Source organism: Fukomys damarensis, unplaced genomic scaffold (genome assembly GCF_012274545.1).
Source record: "Fukomys damarensis isolate Sample0158 unplaced genomic scaffold, DMR_v1.0_HiC HiC_scaffold_18, whole genome shotgun sequence".
NCBI classification, from domain to species: Eukaryota; Metazoa; Chordata; class Mammalia; order Rodentia; family Bathyergidae; genus Fukomys; species Fukomys damarensis.
The window spans coordinates 16,935,119-16,936,033 of record NW_022900930.1 but is presented as its reverse complement, the minus strand read 5'-3'; positions in this window follow the sequence as shown (position 1 = coordinate 16,936,033).

The window sequence follows — 915 nt, the reverse complement described above, 5'->3', positions numbered from 1 at the left end:
GGTATTGAACAAAGAGGGTTAAAAAAAAAAAAACTTAACCTATAGTGAAAGAATCTACAGTCCCATCAGAAAGAGGAATAAGAGCCAAGAAAAAACTGACCAGATAGTATTCCAAGAATTATGCCTACATCAGCGAAATTTTAGAAATGGTATAACACACTAGACTCAGGGATGCAAGGGGGGAAAAAAGGTGAAGGACATTTCTTCCCTTTGGTTTTTCCCACCGGTTTAATGGTGCCTCATAAGGGATGTGCTCCATCCTTAGCTTCCAGTTCAGTCAGGGTGAGGGAAAGATGGCAAACAGTGCCAAGGGAAAAGCAGCTCTTGCAATGCAACACTTTTACCAGTGAATCACAGGTTGACGTGAGATGCTTGATTTCATAACTCACCAGTAGGCTGCGAACACTGCTGTTATTATGTCCACTTTTATCTCAAATGCCATGTTAGCTGAGCTTATGCCAAAATACAGTCAGAGCCGACGAGCCATGTTGCACCCGGAGTGTGAGCTGTTGTGTTCTCTGCCCCATCTGGACCCCACTGGACCTCGGAGGTCCCGCAGGACGCCAGTGAGGTTGTGGAGGGTCTCATTCCTATCTCTTCTCCAAGAGGCCACACCACAAGGGCCTCGTTGTGTCTTGGGAAACCGTAGCTTCACAGTATTACTCTGCCTGGCCTTAACCCTGTTTTATACTTTTTTTGTTTTTTGTTTTTGACAGGGTCCTTCTAGGTTACCCAAGATTCAAGTGAGCCTCCTGTCTTAGCTTCCTGAATAGCTGGGTATGCTGGCATGGGGCTCTCGGGTCCTTTTCTTGAAAGAAAGCTGGCGAGGCTTGTCTGGACGACCCCAACCAGAGGCCAGGTGGGGCCGCCGCAGGCGGGGCAGGTGGGAGGAAGCGCCGGCCCGCTCTGGGCTGC